Genomic DNA, 21,294 nt, shown 5'->3' with positions numbered 1-21,294 from the left:
ATGGTCTGGGCTGGCTAATCGCGAGAATAAAAAAGGATGTTAGGCCACACTGCAAGACACTAAAATCTCCAGCCTAAAACACAAGGCAAGAAAAACACAGATGGTGAAAAGAAAAACACGAAGTTAACAGCCAGCACCAGAGGGTGAAAGGAAGAGTTAAAATGGAGATATGGTCAAGGCTTGAGGGTGAACACCTTCGGTGAAGGCCAGAGGCCCACCATTAGACTGAATGATAAAACTTATAACTAGATCAGCCATTGAGGCATTGTCACCTAATACTGTAGGTAGTGCGTCATTAAGGTTAAAAGTCCATCCCAGGGCGGCTAAATTTGGACAGTCCAACAAGATGTGAACCACTATCAAGCATGACCCACAGTGACACTGAGATGGGTCCTCACGATGTAAGAGGTGACCGTGAGTGACCCAAGTATGGCCGATACAGAGCCGGAAACGGACAATAGAGTCCTTGCAAGGGGCTCAAATGGAGGACTGCCACACATTCTGCGTCTCCTTTATCTTATGTAATTTGTTCGACAAAGTCAGGGAGTGCCATTCCGCATTCCAGTATCCAAAAACTTTGTGTCGTAATACTGACCGAAGATCAGATTCCAGTATGTCGATCTCCAGACTCGGTTTACGAGTAACCTCTTTGTATAGCCTGTCACTTAGTTAATTTCCCGGGATTCTCACGTGTTCCTGGGCCAACACGAAGACCATTAACCGTCCAATTTGTAGGAAGATGTAAACAGACACTTGGATGGCCATTACCAAAGGATGGCGAGGATAGTACTGGTCGAGAGTTTGTAAGTTGCATAAGGAGTCGATACAAATAAGGAAGGACTCTCCAGCACGGGAACAGATATGCTCAAGAGACTAGAGATGGCTACGAGTTCTGCTGTGAAAACACTGCAGACTTCTGGCAAGGAGTGCTGTGCAACATGTGCTGCATAAGCAGAAGCGAACCCAATGTGACAGTCAACCATCGAGCCGTAAGTGTAAACTACTTCTGAATCATGGGACGCATCAGGAATAGACATAAACAGGCAGTGGAGGGCTGCAGGGTGAACTGAGTCTTTTGGGACCTATCAGACGTCTAGACGAGGCTATGGTCGAGGTGTGCGCCATGGAAATTGGAATTATATGGTAAGTTTTTATGGAACCAAACTGCTGAGATCATCAGTCCCTAGGATTAAACACTTCTTAATCGAACTTAAACTAACTTATGCTAAGGACAACACTCACGCACATGCCCGAGGGAGGACTCGAAACTCCAATGGGGGGAGCCACACGAGCCATGGCAAGGCGTCTCAGACCACACGGCTACCCCAAATGGCTATGCACCATGGAGGTGTACGTGGGTGGACCCGGAGGAGAGGTGGTAGAGGGAAAAAATCGAGTTCAGTGAGAAGGAACCCTCAGAACTGCATTTTTAATCCTCAATCGGGCCGCCATTGTGGGAGACTGTAATTTGGATATTTAAGCGACCTGTTCATGGCGCGATATTATTTTGCAAACAGCTGTTGTCGCCTAATCTGCAGTGGAGGATCCCCAACTTCCACGACTAGGCTGTTCACTGGGCTCGTTCGGAAAGATTCCATCGCAACTCGAACTCAATAGTTCCAGCATCTGTAATGCTAAAGAAGTTGCTGAACCATATGCCTGGACCCCACAGCCAAGATGATTCTGTACAAGAGCTTTGTATGGCTGCAACAGTGTAGGATGATTTGCACTCCAAACAGTGTGACTCAGGCTCGAAGAATGTTAAGACGCCACCAGCACTTCTGCTTAAGACGAAGATGATGGAGAAGCCAAGTTAAGTGGGCGTTGAAAACCAGTCCTAAAAAGCGGTAACAGTGAATGGCATTCATAGAGGTTGTCACCAAGATAAAATTGTCGGTGTGGGTGAACTGCAGAATGGTGGCGAAGTGAATGACTCAAGCGCTGGAAGCTGAAAACTGAAATCCGGCTGTGAGGGCCCATGACTGCATCTTTTGTATGGCTCCATGCAATCGATCCTCAGCCACACCAATAGTATACAAAAGTCGTCACGATATAAGAAGGATTACACTAAGGACCCCACAGTTGCTGTGAAAGCATTGATGACTACTAAAGTGTGATACACTGAGTACAGAGCCCTATGGGACCCTATTTTCTCAAGTATGGAGGGACTGTGTGAAGCACTGACCCAAACTTTGAAGGTATGGAGAGCCAAAAACTGAGACACAGCTCCTGCAATGTAGTGAGGATGTGGTGTCGCCAAGTGGTGTCACGTCATTTCAAAAAAGATGGCGCTAAGGTGTTGACAGCGAGAAAAGGCCGTTCGGATGGCAGACTGCAGATACACAAAATTATCAGTGGTGGAGCGACCTTGGCGAAAAGGCACCGAGACTGAAGGAGTTAACCCAACTGCTTTCTCACCACACATTCAAGCAGCTTTCACAGAACGTTGGTGAGGCTAATAGAAGGACAGCTATCCGTATCTGGCAGGTTCTTACAAGTTTTTAGCACGGGAACGATGATGCTTTCTCGACAGCGCGATAGGAATCCGCCATCGCTCCAGATTCAGTCGAAGTGGCGCTGGTAATCCGTTGACAGATGGTTAACAGTTTGATGATGGATGCGATCTGGCCCAGGGGCTGTGTTGGGACAATCAGCAAGGGCACTGAGAAATTCCCAATCACTGAATGGAGAATTATGTGGCTCAGGGCACGAAAGGTGGGGTGGTAATTACGAGACACAAAGGTTCCAACATACTGCTCAGCAAAGCGCTCTGTGATTGTGTCTGGGTCAGTATATACAGCTTCATGTGTGGAAATCCCACGTATACCTGCAGGGGTCTGATATCCTTAGATGTACTGTTCCCAGCACTCCTGCTTCCATCTTTTAATGAGTTGACAGATCCAGGCGGAGAGCTGTTTGAAGGCAATGACGCGCTCCATTGCCACTTATGGTGTTATAGGAACCGCCTACGATCCCTAATGGAAGCAGCGATTTCGAGAGACCACCAAGGGTTACAGTGTGGAATTTGTTCAAAGTATTTTCATTGGGGGGAATGCAGTGGGGAAGCCAGTGGGCATTCTAGCGAGATCTTCTCCTGGGAATGCAGAATCAGTAGTAGAAGAAAGTTGATAGAGGATAAGGAGCATAAGATCTGTGCCATTCAGGTGCAGTTGCAACACGCAAAGGAGGAACTAGATAGGTTGAGGAGGGTGAAGGGTGCTGGGGCATAGCAATTGGCAGTCGGCAGGAGGGCAGCTAGGAGGAGGAGGTATTCAGACAATAATACTTTGCGTATATGCAATAGATTTGACAACTGTCAGAGTTAAGTGGAGAGGAGCCTGTTGTAGCTGTAGGTGTAGGGAACATGCAGCAATCCTCAGCAGTTAGAAGGTCTATGTCAGTTGCAAAGTCTAACAGAAAGAAGAAGGTTCTCCTTATAGGTAGTTCACACGGTAGAGGTGTGGGCCAGCAGTTGCGGGAAGTGTTGGGGGTGAGTACCAGATCACCAGCATTGTGAAGCCTAGTGCAGGGTTGGCTCAGGTGACTGACAGCATGGAGGAGTTATGCAGGAATTATATGAAGGAGGATCAGGTAGTGATAGTGGGTGGAGCAGGGAACAGTCTTGATTGGGATGGGCAATAAGATGTAGGTGGTGACCTGGTATAGATAGCTACCCAAACTAGTGACACTAATGTGCATTTCATGCAACTGTTTCAGCGTCATGATCGGCCGCATCTTAATGCGGCTGTTAGGCGTGTTTGCATGGGGCTGGAGAGGGCACTGATGCAGATGGCGTGGGTCACATTTCAGTGGTGCCTGTTGAGTCTAACAGTACATTGGGTTTCACTAGGCGTGGCCTGCACCTCAGTATGTATGGGAAAGGGTGGCTGGCAAAGCTGATAGGTGATAGTGTAGTGGGTGGTGGTGGGATCACTTATGGAACCATGGAAAAATTCCTGTGGTAGTTGCTGTTAGAGCTGCACCTTTTTTAGATTCAAGTCAGGTTATAGATATACCTGCTTAAACGAAGTTCCTCTGACTAAGGGCTCACCTTCAGAGGACGTCAAGTTTCCTAGTAGAGAAGGAATTATCATATTTCATCAATATGTAAGAGGTATTAGAGATTGAGTTAGTGAACTGCTTATATATGTAGACTCTGAAACTATCGGTATATTGGAGCACCACTTAAATACTCGTAATTTGACAACTCAGAGGCTTCGTTTACCAGGATACAGATTAGCTGGCTGTTTTCAAGGAGTTCTTGTAGTTCTTGTGGTGGGGGGGGGGGGTGACCGTGTACTTTAAAACAGCATTCCATTTGAGTCCATAGATGTATCATGGCACTGCACTGAACAGATACAGTACTACGTTTCTTAGCAGAAAAATTTAATAGGTTTGGTAAGATTTTGTTACGAAAGGCCATCTCTCCCTATGTCAATGGGAGTCACAAAGCTTTCTCACATTCGTAGGATAAAGTCGGGGGTTGAAAGAGCTCACCACATCTTTGATTATTGCCACCCCAACAAACGAATAATATCAATAGCAGTACTCTGTCCTATATTTTGAAACGATATGCTCCTTCATTGAACCTGTCGGCTAAGGATCAAGAGCAAACCTGTAGGTGGTCTCTCTCTATACAGCTCTTAATTCTTCCCGTATGTTAAACCAAGCCTTCCTGCAACAGTCTCCTAAGTAATTTGGAGCTGACCTAAAGTAAGAGGTTACTATAATCACTCCATTCAACGTCTTGTGAAGGAAAAGAACAAGCTGAGTTCCACGAAATCAACACACTGCGTTATTAAGCTTCCAGAAAGGGCGTAACACGTGTTCCAAATTTTTACAACCGACCGACGCTATTGATATAGGACAATATTCTGAGTCCATTACCGGAACAGCCATTCTCCGAAGACCGTAGAGACTGATACATTTGTGAGTGTTGTGACGATATAAACTAAACTAAACTAAACTTCGTCCGAACAGACCTCGGAAGGCCCAACGGTACCGACCAGCCGCCGTGTCATCCTCAGCCCACAGGGATCACCAGATGCAGATATGGAGGAGCATGTGGTCAGCACACCACTCTCCCGGCTGTATATCAGTTTACGAGATTGGAGCCGCTACTACTCACTCAAGTAGCTCATTAGTTTGCCTCACTAGGGCTGAGTGCACCTCGCTTGCCAATAGCGATCGGCAGACCGGAGGGTGACCCATCCAAGTGCTAGCCCAGGCCGACAGCACTTAACTTCGGTGGTCTGAAGAGAACCGATGTTACCACTGCGGCAAGTCTGTTGGCGTCGTGGCGATATAAGAGACGGTCAAGAAGAAGTAGATGAAGTGTATGGTTTAGGTGTGATGAGGTTCCAGATGGAAAGAGTTTGAAACATTTCAAGTACATTACTTGTGCTGTCAATTCTACAGCACTGTTCTAGTGTTTGGAGTCCTATCAAGAAAGTACTGGAAAGAGAGAAATGATTGTAGAACATAAATACACACTCGTAAGGGTACACGGTTTTGCATTTAACAAGCAACAATGTTAAAGCAGTGTGGTTTTCAACACCTGGCATACATTCATCCTGCAAGTTTTCTATCCGACTCACTACTGCGATAACCTCTAACATGATAAGAATACTAATTTTTGCACCAAAGAAAAATGACATAGTTTCTTCTGTAGCGACAAAATGGTATACTTCACATGCATCTTCTTTCTCCTAGGGGAGGGTACCGAAGTAGGCCTTCCATCGGTTTGGTAGACATATTTAATCATACATGCGTTGGAAGTCCTCTGCCACCTGTGGGTGGGGTAGGTTTGCTATTGACAGTGGCAAGTAGACAACACTCTAAAACCCAAACCTCCCTCTGCCAGACACTGATCGGTAGCAAACATTGTGTGTCGATAGAGTATCAACTAAAACACCGATTTAGCTCTTGGTGTTTGCTGTCATCCGGTAGAAGATGTGTAAACGGTAATTAAAAGTAACACCAGAACTACGGTTTATAGGAAAACCGTATTTGGAAGAACCGAACTTTGAGTTCTTTGGTAGGCGAGTTGGCAAAGCGTTAGATCGTTGTTCCAAAGGTCACGATATCGAAACCCGCTGATGGCGAGATCGTTCTAACAGATTACGAGTGAAATTGTTATAAGGGAGAACATTTTTCTGCTATGCAAAAGGACGTTTCAGAGATAGTAGAAATGTTCTTTTGCAGTCTGCTTTTACTTCGTTGGCTGAAAGTGGCAAACTTACAGAGTACATTGGTATACATAGGTGCTGTGCTATACAGTGTAATTGTTACAAAAATTACCATCAATGCGTTTCAAAATCGAGAACTTTATCACGACAATCTGACACTCTAGGAAATTACCAGTCACAGATCTTCACGTAGAGAGATCACATATGTGGTTTACCTCTACTCTGTAGTTCTGGTGACTTTTAATTACCGTTTATGAATCTTCTACTGAACGACAGTACACAGCATAAATTAAATCGGTGTTTTGGTTGATAATCTATCGACACACAAAGTTTGGTACCGATCTGAGTGTCTAATATCTGGAGGTTTTGGTGTAAGTCACACCCACACACCCAGTACACTCGAACTGTATATGAGTCGAATGCTGCTTATACCACGAATCTGATTCAGCCTGAGAAAAGAACGGAAAAAAACGTTAAATGTGTAATAGATGACCCGCCGCAATATCTCCATCTCTCTGTACTGCATCATCTGTCTACCTCGTAAGAACCCCCTTCATCCGATTACTCCTATTACTCTGTATCATCCTTTAACGCAGATCCATGTCAAATTAGGGGCAGAGCGTTCTCTTTTCTAAGAAAGCATCCAACTCTGCAGTTAACTTTTTTGCGTCTCTATTAGACATATTGCAGACTGTTGCTAAAAAGCACGCAGGCATTTGTTAGCTGACAGTGCATGGTTGTGATCAGAGAAGTACATTGTAAATACTGTTTGTTAGAGTTAAAAACACCTAAACACTCTTGCACATGATCAAACAGGCGGCCCACTCTCTAGTTGTATCCTGCAGTCCCCAAGATGCTAATACAACGCTTTTTAGCTAAGCAGGACAAAATATTTATTTAAGTTACATGTCTAAATAATTTGTAGACATCCATAAATGTGGTTGCTGGTAACTGGGCTTGTGATCCGACATACATAAATTTATTATTCTATATTCGACTTTTTCTTGTGTTCCTCTTGCTGTCACACACTCGTTCCCATGTACAAGAATTTTCCTGCGCCTAGAACAGTGCTCTCTCACTCGCCCTCAATTTCCCAATATTTTGTCGTAATTTCCCGCAGTTTATATGTAATGTCTGTTAATTTTCGTTGTTTTACCAATTTCAAGTGATTTTTTCCACATTTTTTTGATATGTTTATATTCTTGTCGCTAACATAACCAGGCGTGGCTTCATTTTATACAGGTAATATTCACCAATCTACTAAAACATTCAGAGAATTTCTGTGTTCATGATTACCTGCATGCATGCATTTCGGATGGGACAAGCATGAAAGTAACTGAATTAGATAGTTGAAAGTATAGCAACTCTCCTTTCATAACTATATGAGTCTGGCATGTGAAGGATATAGTGAAAAGTCAAAGACTGTAAACATTGCATCAGAGATTGGGTCTGCAGAGTCATGTAGTGGTGCATTTGATGAGAACTCAAAGTCTGGAAACACATTTGCATATTGACTTGATTGCCCAACCAATGTATAGGGAACTGTAACTGGGAATTGACCTATGTATTCAACTTGTCCCTCAGTTTTCCATACGTATAGTCTCTCATTGATTACTGGGTGTGGTCTGCTATTTCTGTTTATGTCATCCAATTCTGATACATGACTCAAACGCAGCCAGGGTATCTATAGTCGTCGATAAAACACATGTACAAGGATCGCTGTATAGGATTAGAGGACTGACGTTATCCTGTTGTAAACACAAGAGATGAATGCTGTTTCATGTGATGTGTTCCCAGATGGGGGCGTAACACCCTCTCTCCCACACTCCACCATCACTGGAAGCATCTCCTAGAGGGCAGCATACTGGGGCGGTTTCCTATATACATGTGGGTGATGAATCCAGCTGTGCTATGAGTGGGATATCGATAGTGCTGGGTCCTTATTGAGCCACATCCAGGAATGTTATTAGACTGATGTGCCGTATATGGCAGATCCATCCACCCAGAGTTGGGTACATTGGTTGAAGTGGATCAATCGACCTGATAATTCCAAGATATTGTACAAAATGGATCCACTCCTGCATATAATCCTAGGCAGCGCCTGAAAAGTGGATGCGCCTGATATAAGTCAGATAATATTGTTTGGGATGGAACTAACATGTTATAAAACTAAACTCCGTCAGAACAGGACTTGGAAGACGTCCTGCAGAAAGTGTCATCACTTCTGTCTGCATGTTGTTCATTTTTAGAACACATCCTACGATCAGCTTAGAAACAGAAGTGATGACACTTCGTGCAGGATCTGACCATCTTTTGGAAGGACAATGCTCAGTGCAAGCTGTTACTGATTTGTTTGACTGACGGGGCTGCTAAGTGCTATACCACCTACTGCACTCCCCTGACTTAAGCCCTCGTGAGTTCAGCTCGATTTCTAAACTGAAGGAAACACTTCACGGCATTCGCTTTAGAACTGCTACAAATTCGTTGGGCAATAGACCGCGGCACTCGAACTGTCAACACAACTGGAACTGTTAAGAGTATCCTACGACTTCCGCATCGCTGGCAACGGGTTATACACAATGCTGGTGACTACTTTGTACATCAGTGAAACTTTGAAACTCGTGCCTATTTTGTACTTGCTGTAAATAAATGATTGCCACTATTAAAGTTCCAACTCTCCTATGTGTCAGATGTTGGAAACCGCACTGCGTTAACACTTTAGCATATTTAAGAGCAAAACCGTGTAGCCTTAGGAGTGTGTGTTTATGATCCACGATCATTTCTCTCATTCCAGTGCTTTCTTGATATGGACTTCAAACTCTAGAAGAATACTCCAGAATTGATAGCATATGTAATTTCCGTAAATAGTTTCAAACTCCTTCCATCTGGAGCCCCGTCATGTATGTTTCTTCTTCTTCTAGACTGACTGTTATATCACCAAAAAACTCTCAAATATATCAGTCTCGTCTCTACAGTCTTCGCAGGACGGCAGTTACGGTAATGGAATGAGAATGCTGCCCTATACTAATAGCGTCGGTCGGTTGTAAGAGTTTGGAACACGTTTTATGCTCATTCTGGAAGCATAATGACGCAGTGTATTGATTACGTGGACCTCAGCCAGTTGCTTTCCTTCACGAGACGTCGAATGGAGTGATTATAGTAACCTCTTACTTTTGGTCAACTCCAAATTAAGTAGGATACAATGTTGTAGGTAGGGCTGGTTAAAGATAGAGGAGGAATTTAGAGCTGTATAGAGAGAGACCACCTAGAGTTTTGTTCAAGATCGTTAGCTGACAGGTTCAACGAAGTACTTCTATGGATATTATTTTTTTTTGGGGGGGGGGCGGTAATTATCAAAGGTGATGGTGCGATCTTTCAATCTCCGACTTTATCCCACGAATGTGAGAATACTTTGTGACTCTCATCTACATAGGGAGACATGGCCAGTCGTGGTAAAATCTTACCGCACTTGTAAAAATTTTCGGCTAAGGAACTTACTTTCTACATCTCCTGTCTGCTACTGTCTAAGCACAATACGAAACAGTGTTAATGCCATGTAATGTGTGCAGTGTAACCGATTCGTGATATGTGCACGTGTATATATGACTCTCAAAGTAATGGCCGGTGGGGGGGAGGGGGTTGGAAGGGGATCAGCAATGATACAGCAATTGAGAACCACGTTCCACGTTGGAGCGTTATTGGGTGACAGCATCACGAAATCGACGTGGTGAGACGTTTGGTTGACGTGGGACGTCGTTGAAAGCAGTGGTTTTGAACTCGAGTAATTGGACTGAAATGCTGTGAAATTATAGAAAAACCTGGTGAAATTACGAAGTCGACGGAAAATAGGCAAGACAGAAAAAAATACGACAAAAATTACTGTTATCGTGCTCCAACCTGCATCTTTCTCATCCACCATTGATAATAGGAAACTGAATAAGTTCGTGGTTTGACTCAGTTGCTGCGATATGAGGAGGAGGGATGGATGCGAATTGTAGCTTGCTGTCGAGTTTAAAGGCGACTGTACTTTTTTCACAGTATGTGAATATATAGTGCGTGAGCACTTTTCTGCATTGATATTTATGCATCCGAAAATATATGTAATATCCACAGGCATGACAATTTATTTACATGGCTTCCACAGAAAATAATTTTGGGCGTCCAGGCTACGAGATGCTGCCGGAAGCGAATGGCGGTAAAAGGGTGCTCGGTGCTCACAATGGCTTCAATGGCCGCCGGTCACTGCTCCCGCGTGGTTCGTGGTCACAACATCCCCCCTCTGGCGAGTGCTGCCTTTTACCAACGCGAGACGTGTCCATTCCGTGACGAACAGTGAAGTATGTTGATATTATTCTGGAGGCGCCATTTCCTACAGTTAAATTTGATTCCTGCACACCTGAAACAGTGTATCATTGTCAGTCTGACACTGACCAAAGCAAAACATTGCCAGCACATAGATCTCTTTGTGCGTCATCAGCAAGAGGATAGAACATTCCTGGGAAATCCGAACCACTGCCTATGGGAAGGTCCAGCTGCAGACTGGAAACATTATATCACTTTTAACCCAACACCAACCAAAGCAGAACATCTGCAGTGCATGAAGTTCCTTGGGTACCATCAGCGACAGGGTAGAAGGGGCCTGGAAAAAAAATGTTCCCACACATGAGTGGGGGGGAGGGAGGCACAGTGATGGAGGAGGGGAGGTAGGAGGTGATTTAAGGATGGTTCTAAGCTGGTTAGTCTCTACCCACACATCAGGTGACGATACATGCACTGTTCTGGAAGAAGGCTATTTGTTTTATAGTTTTCGGTTTTAAGAGGTTTAAGTTTCTTTGCTCTTAAGACGAACTGGTACCACTCACGAGAAAAATATGTCTATCCATCCTGGAATATTCACGCAATATTGATTATGGCTGAATGTACGTTTCATGAATGTTGAATGGGGTTGAGTACTTATCCTGTGGTACATTCAATGCAAGACTCAATGTTCCCAGTTTAAAAATCATTGTAGAACGCATAGGTTCACACCACAAATGTGAGTTTACACTTATTTAGCTGGCGATTTTACTGATTAGTACTATATCAACTACTTGCATTCTTGCCATTGCCGAATTCATTTCAGAAGTGTAGGGCAACAATCTTTACACGATTTGAGGGGAGGTTTGACAGTACAATATTCGTTGTACCAAGCATAAGAATCACACCTAGAGAATACATGGCAGTAATGCTTCATGGAGCAAATGAGTGTTTCTGTTTATTCAGTTACATTCTTTAAGTAAATGACCTGCCTGACATTACAGCACTTGAGCTGCTAAGAACAGCAACACTTTAGGCAGTCAAGCAGTGTGTCACTCCATGATGAACAAGTGATATGCGTAAAATTCCCCAACATCTATTCCTCCACTGTCTGTACAGCAGGAATCTCATCCTTCCACAGTAAACGACAAGATACACACACACACACACAGACACACACACACACACACACACACACACACACACACACACACACTCACCCATAGCTGTTTTTCATTATGGTGGCGTGTCTGAAACCTCTGCCAGACAGCCTACAGACAGTTTACCTAAAGAATAGAATAAACATTGCTGATGATTGGTTATAAACATATGCAGTGATGGCAGCTAGCATGTATGAACAATGTGTCCACATTTCAGGGACAGAGCGGGCCGCTCGGCGCACTCTGAGATGACTAGTATGAAGATATCTGTTTATCTCGTTAATGCAGGACATATTAATCTCATTGTTTCTTCTACATGAGACTGATCTTTTTACTTAGCTTAGGACTACTTTCAGACAGTGTCAGGACACCCAGAACTTTTGAAATTACTTCACTACTGTCCATTCAGTTCTTCATCAATAACGAATAGTCAAGTACATCAGTATTGTTCTAGAGGGTCAGTCTTTCCCAGAAATACATTCAACAGCTTGCAGGAAGCGTCCTACTCTTTTGTCCATTTGTGGTTGCCACCAGATAGATCTCCTTGTGTACCATCATGACAAGCTGCAACAGCCCTGAAAATCAGTCAGTATCGCTACATATGGGTGGAAGAGAGGGAGAGAGGTGAGGAGGGAGGAGGGAATGTAAGACTGGTTCTAAGCTGTACCCACACATCAAGGTGAACACTCATACAACTTCCTCCACCCTCTCCTGTTGTGAGTCGGGTTTTGGGAAGGTCGTTTTATTATGATGACTTTTCTGAATTTCCAGTGCATGTGTTGCTTTATGATCGGTTGTTTATACATGGTGTTTTTTCTTCACAACAATTTCGATGTGTAATTAGAGCAGTTAAGCACTTCCTATCAGTGGCGATAGCATGTATTGGCATTCCTACATTGCAGCAGTAGTTAGTTGCCCTATCCCTTTTTATGATGTATCTGTGTTAAAGTTCTTCAGCAGCTATTTCACGATTGGATCTGTAGGACTCAACTCTTCCTACACTTCAGTGATAGTTTGCTGTCCTGTCCCTTCTTACAATGTATCTATGTACACATTCCTGAGCAGCTATTTCACTTGTAGATCGGTAGGAAGCAACTCTTCCTGTACTTCAGTGACAGTTTGCTGTTCTGTCTTTGTGACCATGTTGTATGTGTGTGTGCTTGTGCGTGTGTGTGTGTGTGTGTGTGTGTACAATTTCCTTAGCAGGTAGTTCACTTGATCAGTAGGAGGACACCCTTCCTACACTTCAGTGTTAGTTTGCTCTCCTGTCCCCTCTCACTGCCTCAGCAGCTATACGCTTGTAGATCGGTAGGAATAAATTCTTACAGCAGCAGCTGTGGGACACTTCCCCACCATTTTGAGTGGTATTGCAGTCTAGAGTGCATGCAGTATGAACATACACATGCACGCAATCGGAAAAGAGAGAAGAATCTATTTCAAGTGTTTTAAGTTGAGTGCAGTACATCACAGCCAGCACTGGTTCATTCAGTCTGTGGTTGTGGAGTAGGACAAAGATTGAGTGGCCATTTAAAAAAATAAAAAAAACAGTTCTAGCACAGGAAGTAGTTCCTATGAGTTATGAAATGCATCCTCGGTTCTTTCTGCTACATTACAACTATTTGGGAAAAAGTATTCCCCCTACACTCTTCCATTATCACTTCCTACTATTCATCTTGTAGGAGGTTATGGATGCAGTCCTCAGATGTATGCTTACAGGTGGTACACATATTAAACTCCTCTCTATCCAACACGAAAATCTCATAAACTGAACTCATTTACCGCCAAAAATAAATAGTACACAATCTTCACCAGCCCTTTTCTTGCCAAATCACAAGAGGGAGAGAGGAGGCGAAGTAATGGATGGGAGAGGGCAATTGGTTAGAGGAGGGGAGGGGAGGGATGAGGGATTTCCCAATTGGGGGAAAAGTGGCTTTGAATTGATCTGGGAGAGTCCTTTTTCCCAGAGATGTTGGGGAGAAGGAGGTGGAGGGTTTGGAGATTTCTTGGGAGTACTGATTATCTATCACTAGGGCATCATAAAAAGGCCCCAGAGGGTCATTAAACATTTAGCCTAACAGTAGGTTAAGGGTAAGGGGATAATTTGACCCTGAATGTACGCTTACCTGTGAATATATGCAATCTGCACAAACAAAATGGCCCAGAACATGCTGAATCTCACTATTCATGTCTACGATATTCACTGAAACAAATGTCGAAGTTTTCTGCTATTTCAATGCCGGAAAAAAGATCAAGCACCCTCAAAGGCTGTGTTCAAAGTCATCATGGTATAACATGACCACTGAAGGATTCGTTTGTCATGGTCATTGGCTATCAGATGGCACTCTGTTATTTTCAGTGACGAAACTAGGTCCTGCCTGTATGTGAGTGATGGATGTACATGTGTAAGGCGCAGACCTGGTGACCTGCCCATTACAGAGTGCTTTCACCCATGACACATAGGGTGCAGGGGTCATCAGCTACAACTCGCAATAACTTTTAGTATTTTGCAGAGTAAAGTTACCAGTGACCCCTTGCACAGGTAATTATCTCCGTGCTATTCCCATTTCTTTGACAAGAAAGTGTTGTAATTTTTCAGTAGGGCAGTGCACGTGCACATACCACCGTTGCGGCGCAACATGATCTTCATGAAGTACAACCATTTCTCTGGGCAGCAAGATTACCACTCCTTTCGATGACTGAACACGTGTGGGACATGATGAAGCGGACACTTACTCTTCCTCCAGGATCTGTAACAGTCATTGTCGAATTGTAACAAAAGGTGCAAGGTGCTTGAGACAATCTATCACAGGACGGCATTAGACACCCTTACGATAATTTACATGCGAGGATACACTCTTATGTTGCTCATTGCTCCTGGAAGGGTTACACGTTGTACAGTTTTTTTTTTTTTGTATGCACTACCATATGGGTAATTGTCTAAGAAAATTGTACTCGTTAATGCCGTGTAAGCGGAAATCTAGATTGCACACAGGAAATATACAGATTTATAAGGTCAAATTCCTTAAAAAATTGTTCTTCATTTCTTCTACAATGGTGAACTGCCTGTCACATTATTCGTCAATTAAATGAACTATTCCTTGGGAGTGTTGCATTTTTTTCCGATGGTGTAGTTACGGCCGTTCAAAGCGCTTTTTCTCGTAAGGAGAACGACGTAAAGACAGTGACTACTGGGAGACTGACGGCGGAACCTCAACTGAAACGAACTCATCTACAAATAGCGATGCGATGAAATGGTTTGCAATCTGGTTGATGCGCGGGCAGGGAGGACGCATAAAAGCAAAACTCACAACACCTGAAAAAGAGAACTGAGTCGGAATTCGAAACACTGTGCTTAAAATGGGGAAAAATTACGGCTGAACACCCAGACGTACAGTCAAAGAAACACGCCGAGAAAATGTTAGTGGTCTGGCTTTCTCGCTCGGTGTACAGCGCAGGAAGTCAGCCACAAGGCTCAGTCCTTGCTCACAAATTCTCCGCTCCTCAGAGTGCAGCAGTGGCCGAACGGCACCGTTGGGGCACCTCCGCAAGGTGATAATGCTCCGGACACGAGCACCGTCAGCTGTTAATTACCGCAGAGGGCTGCGCCGAGTGGAGCCGCTGATTCCGGCTGAGTGCGTGGCTCTTCCGCGGACACCCCAGCCTGCGAGCGCGCCCCTCTGGAGCGAGGGGCCCGCACCGTAATGGAGAGGGGTTGTATCTGTAATGACGGGGGAAGTTCTGTATCTTGTCGCCACTTTAGCGGAGGAATTCCCGCACCGCCGGCGCCGATGGCGGCAAGCAGTTGTCGGGCGCGGAAGAGGGTGATGTGTCGTCATAGCGGGAGCCGTCCCTCTCCCGGGGCGCGCCCGATCAAAATGTCCTTTGCGTCAAAGTGAATCTTGCGCGAGTGGGGGCAGGCGGGCAGGGCGCGGTGATTTTGTATGATGTATGTTATATCCTGAGAGCGCACGGCCCCCCACGTCTTGCAGCCCTTACGGATGAGAACTTCATGGACTTACTTCCCCTTCTATCCCATATTTGTCCTGAGCCCCAGATCGGGGGGGGGGGGGGGAAGAGGTCATTTCTCCGCTGGAGTATTACTCTTGTAATATATTTTCTGCCGAACCGGCGAAACTGTCGAGAGAACACTGCAAAGAGGGACAGCAGTCGAATCTCTCGCAACCGGGATGTCTTGACCAGAATCGCTGCCGTCGATCAGCGATTTTTACCTTTAAAATGACATCCTAACAGTACGTGACGGTGTGAAATACTACAACGATTACTGCACGTCATCCAGGGACTCACTGACTACCACGGCACGTTTCAAGATTATTTTATTCAACGCACATCGGCAGAGGTAATACGAATTACTGAATCACTTAAAATTCCGTGTGTTATATTCTTCGTCTACATCTACAGTTTAACTTCTCAAAATACTTTAAACTGTGAAACAGAGTATCATTTCTATTGTATGGCTGTATGGTACCATCCCGAGGAAGGAGCAATATTCTTATTTCATTCAACTTGTATTTAGACAGAAGACTAGGCCACAGAATCCATCGAAAGTTACGAGGAAGCTTACTGTTGTATTTCACGCCTACGTTGAAAGCTATGGTGTTTAGTGTTTAATGTATTGTAAGCTGTTGACAGCAGCTCTTACTGATATGGAATAAACAAGCACAGCTGACTGATATTCAACACACAAGCAGATCTTAATATGACTAATTATTTAAGCGCAACGGACAACAATAAACCTTATACTGCAAAGGTTGTACAGTAAGTCGACTAAAGATGTATAAACGGTAAAATCATGACTAGTGACGGAATTAATTTACTATTCTTTAGTCAAAAGCTCAAGCTGAATGACTGCACAAAGAAAATCTATACAACCTGTTACAGGTTTATGTACCTAATGACGACTCAAACATCTTAGCAGGTCTGTGGAGCTAGAGGACGATTTGCCACTTCCATGTAATTTTGTTCGTAGCCTCGACTACACCAGAAAACTTAGCTGAAAGAAAAGTAATGCAGTGCTGCGTCTTGTGACAAGTGATTGTGCAATGTATTAGTTTAGTCCTGACAACCTGCTTTATAAGACTGCTTATCTTAAACTGAATACATATACTCGTATTTTTTTTGATTCTCTTCAAACAAAAACTGTTTTAATCTGAAGACGAAACGAGAGTTTCAACAAAAACGAATGAAACTCTTTACGAGAAATGCGCTTCCAAGCTGTACAGGCTACATATATGCAAACACATAGGGACATATAAAAATCTGTGTAAGACTCACGTTGCAGAAAATCTTTTAGCGCCATTACGTATCCCACTAATTAAAAAAAAAGAAAAATAATAAGACGCTAACCTTCGAATTTCCGTTTTGAAAGTAATAATAATCGAACTTGATATAACTTCGTAATAGGAACCCTGTCGGAACTTGCCACGCATGATTTCGGAAGATCTGGAAACCATATAGGACTCTAATCTCGATCGCTGGATCAGATGCAGAGGCCTTCTTTCTGTTTAAATGAACCATTTACCTACTTTTACATTCCCGCTCGACAATTACAGTTACAATAACAGTTTCAAAAGGAACTAAAGTACTGATATACTAACAATATTTTCTTCTGTTCTGCTCTTTCAATGAGCTGCATTCCCATAACCGAATGAAGTCCACAAAAGTACAGCTGGACAGAGTAAAAGGAAGTTATCTCTAGAAAAGCTTGGAATCTGAGTTCAAAACATTGTTTCTGAGCCAAGAGGTTTCCTCCCTTTTGGAAGACAGGTGAATGTGTGTTGATATTACTCTGAACTATTTTAAACTGTACGTAATGCGTTCACAACACGAAGGTTGTTCGTACGCCTTGTTCTCACGCTGCTCTTCTTAATAAGGTTCATGCAATCGCTCATAACCTTAAAAGTCAGTGAGTATAGTCAAATGCCAGTGCAAAAATTTTCAGAATGGGAAAAAGAGGCTTCGGTCAGCTTCATGAATTAACAGCAGGTATGACCTCGTCAGGAACTCATAAATTATAAATATTCTTGGTGCTAGAGCTGATTTTCTATGACACATATCATCAAGAATGTGCGAACTGTTGCTTGTATAACTACCGAAGGGGGTAGCGCAATGGATAGCACACTGGACATGCGCTCTGGAGGACAATGGAACAAAAGCACGTCCGATCATCCAGATTTGGTTTTGCCCGAAAGTTCCCTAAATGGCTCCATGCAAGTACCGGGATAGTCCAGTTGGCACCGTCTCTAAGGACATAATATTCCTTCCAGTCTTTTCCTATTTCTCTTTCAGTTCCATAAAACATGGTTTCCATTATTTCAGTATTTCGCAGTATCCAGCAAAAGAATCGAAACCAGTCGTTTGTTTTTTTATCTGCAACACGGCGTATGTGGTTGTCCAGCTTCATTCTAACTTTCGTTTATTTACACAGCATGAATAACTCCCGCTGCGAGCCAAGAGTCAGATAGTCGAAGGATAATCCGTTTGTACATCTATACATCCGTGAACTACTTAATGGTGTTGTGTTTACTTTTGGTAATACTTCAGTCGATAAAGTGGACAGTTACTTTTTCATGAACGGACTTCATTTCAGATTAATTTTTCATGTATGATGAATTGCCCCATTAGAAAGCCTTATCTCGTAAAGTCTGGTGTCTAACTGAATACAGCTTTTATAATTTGCTTAAACCATTTCCGCGAACTTGAGCGGGCATTATAGTTCAATTCTTTTATCTTGGCGGCTCGCGCATGCCCGCCCAGACGCGGGAGATTGCTGCGTTGCCAGTTGCACATGAGGCACGCGACAAGAGAAGCAGCGCCATAGTATAGTATAGTTCGCAGACTTACGTTTAGGGGGGAGCACGCAATTCATGAAGTAAAGCCATCACGCCCGCATTAACCCTTTCACTGCTACAAAGACGTGCTCCCCGCATTCCGCGCTGTGCGCGATTTCGTCATCACTGCACTGCTCGCCTGTGCAGACACATGGTGTTCCGACTGCTTTGACACACTTATCATTCGATTTAACAAAAACTATTTGGTCCAAAAATTTGATTTTTACACATCTTCTTGACTGATACCTTCCCCCCATAAATGACTTAATTTTGTTTCGATGTTCAACGCAGTTATTAGGCAGCATTGAATGTAGTAAACCATTGCACGAAATTTTGAAGAGTTTGCAGAGGTAAAAGTCCATAGCATATACTTTCCGCATGGTCGATTTTAGTTGCCACTAGATATTTCAAAAAATTACATTCAAACGAATAAAATTCATGAAGTAAGACACTTCGATATTGTTTTTAAATAAAGAACATATTAAGCACCACACAAGGTTTGGCTCATAACCTTTCGCTTAGCAGCCCAACACCTTAATCATTAGGCTAACGCAGCTCGCCAGTCGATTCATATCCTTGAGGACTCTAAGGCAGCACGCAGAATACCGACAAACACTGTTGGTATGACTGTGAATTACTCACGCTTCGTCGAAGTACAATAGGAAATAAACAATTACCGCTGTTCTTTATTGCAAAAAAAGCGGTTCATGAGATTGATACGAACACCTTTCCTTGCTATCGCCTGATTTAGGAGGCTTGTTTGTTTGGTTTAATTAGTTAATAGAATATGAAGCAATTGGTATAAAGAATGCTTTTTTCAAACTTTCTACAAAAGAAAGTCAGCTGTCAAGACATTGATTTTGTTCTATTACTTTATTTATGACTGAACGTTTCTAAAACTGAAGCCACTCGTTCATGCTCTGCACTGCAGTCGAACTCTGCCCACGTCGTTCTCTGTTCATTGGTTGACTCTGTTTTGTGACGTCAGACGCACAGAACGAACCTAAACTCGGCCGCCGTCGTAAATGACGCGCACTATAGATACTTGTGCATAGTGATCTTATGGATGTAGGTACTCATGAACTTTGAAGACCTCCAGCATATTTTCGTTGTGTTTCTGCTACATTAAGATCCTAAGACAGAATGTGTGCATACACACTGTTCAAAGCTTAAAACTTCCAGACTGACAACAGCAGCTACTGATGTATTTCGTGCAGGAGCGTAGATTACTGAAACCGTTGTTGCCTTCAAAAAAACTTGTCCAGATATGTGATCCGAACGTTAGGCATTTACATAAAGTACTCTGCAGAAGTACACTCGCAACAATGGCAGAAAAAAGAATGACAAACTGCATTTTGCACTTTAAAATTCACTCTCCCTATAATTCAAATGTTCTATAAAATTTATTTCCTGTTAATCAATCAAATAGGCCGTTTTATGATTTTACGAAGTTTCTGTTTTACATCTTTGTATTTCATTCATTAGTTATAGCAGTGGAATAGAAGCACACGTCAGAACCAAACTGACGTAGTAAGATAAATTTAGTCAGGTCCATTGTAATGTTCGGTCACCTCATGGTGAACAAATACACTGAAGAACCAAATATCGTGTAGGGCCACCGCGAGCACGCAAAAGTTCCGCAGCATGACGTGGCAAGGACTCGACTAATGTCTGAATTACTGCTGGGGGGGGGGGGGGGGAATGTCATCATGAATCCTCACAGCGGCTGTCCATAAATCCGTAACAATACGAGGGGGGATGGAGATCTCTTCTGAAGGGCACGTTGCAAGACATCACATATATGCACAATAAAGTTCATATCTGGGGAGTTTGGAGGCCAGCGGAAGTGCTTAAAGAGTGTTCCTTAGGCCACTCTGTAGAAATTCTGGACGTGTGTGGTGTCGCATTGATATGCTGGAATTTCCCATGTACGTCGGAATGCACAATGGGGAGTAATGGATACAGGTGATCAGACAGGATGCTTACATGCGTGTCACCCCTCACAGTCGTATCTAGACGTATCAGGGGTTCCATATCACTCCATCGGCACCCCCCCCCCCCCACACCATTACAGAGCCGCCACCAGCTTGAACATTCACCTGCTGACATACAGGTTCTATGGATTCATGAGGTGGTCTCCATACCCGTGCACGTCCATCCGCTCGATACAATTTGAAACGAGACTCGTACGATCAGGCAACATTTTCGAAGTCACAAAAAGTCAAATGTTGACGGATCTAGGCAAGGCGTAAAGCTTTGTACTGTGCAGTCATCAAGGGCACACGGGTGAGCCTTCGGCTCCGAAAGCCCTTATCGACACTGTTTCGTTGAACGGTTCACACGCTGACACTTGTTGAAGGTCCAGCACTGAAATCTGCAACAATTTACGGAAGGGTTGGACTTCTGTCCCGTTGAACGATTCTCTTCAAATGTCGTTGGTCCTGTTCTTGCAGGATCTATTTCCAGCCGCAGCGACGTCAGAGATTTGATGTTTTACCGGATTCTTGATATTTACGGTACACTCATGAAACGGTCGTACGGGAAAATCCCCGCTTCATCGATCGCTACCTCGGAGATGCTGTGTACCATCGCTCGTGCACCGCGTATAATACGACGTTCTAAATCTCTCAAATCTTGATAACCTGCCATTGTAGCTGCAGTAGCCGATCTAACGACTGCTATCTCATATAGCCGTTGCCGGCCGCAGCGCCATATTCTGTCTGTCTGCATATCTCTGTATTTGAATACACATGCCTATACCAGTTTCTTTGGCGCTTCAGTGTAAAAGCGATATGTTATAGA

The sequence above is a fragment of the Schistocerca cancellata genome, chromosome 6 (assembly GCF_023864275.1).
Source record: "Schistocerca cancellata isolate TAMUIC-IGC-003103 chromosome 6, iqSchCanc2.1, whole genome shotgun sequence".
NCBI lineage: Eukaryota > Metazoa > Arthropoda > Insecta > Orthoptera > Acrididae > Schistocerca > Schistocerca cancellata.
This window is presented reverse-complemented; position numbering follows the sequence as displayed.